Raw genomic sequence first — 617 nt, 5'->3', positions numbered from 1 at the left:
TATTCACTGACACTGTAACGTTTATTAAAAAACGGTCAAATAGTCTTTTCACACCAAAGTATTATTCAGAGAAAAAAATAATTATATATATATATATATATATATATATATATAAAATTATTAATAATTAAAATTATGCACAAATTTCATTGAATAATTTTACTCTTAAATTATTTTTTTCTTCTAACTTATATTAACTTCTTATTACTTTTATGTTATTAATTTTTTTATTAATTATATTTAACTTTTATTTTATTTTATTATTTAAAAAATTTAGAGAGCAAAATATAAACCAGACCTACTATCATGGGTTTCTACCACATGGTCCAAAACATAATAAGCCTCTTGCTATTTACACTCATTAATGCTAAGTACACCACCATACCTACCTCCTCACTTCCCGTTATACATTATCTTTCTAGAGATGCACACCCCTTTTCTTTTCAAAAAAATACCTTTAGAACTATAATTTATAGTTTCGGATATATACTTTCAAAATAGATATATTTCTTTAATAAAATATCACTTAAAAATTAAGATCATTAATGAGAAATAAAAAAAATATTGACAAGATAAAAGATTATCTTATACCCATATTTGTTAGTTTTATTTTTATT

Source organism: Glycine soja, chromosome 8 (genome assembly GCF_004193775.1).
Source record: "Glycine soja cultivar W05 chromosome 8, ASM419377v2, whole genome shotgun sequence".
NCBI classification, from domain to species: Eukaryota; Viridiplantae; Streptophyta; class Magnoliopsida; order Fabales; family Fabaceae; genus Glycine; species Glycine soja.
Note: the sequence above shows the minus strand (reverse complement) of the source record.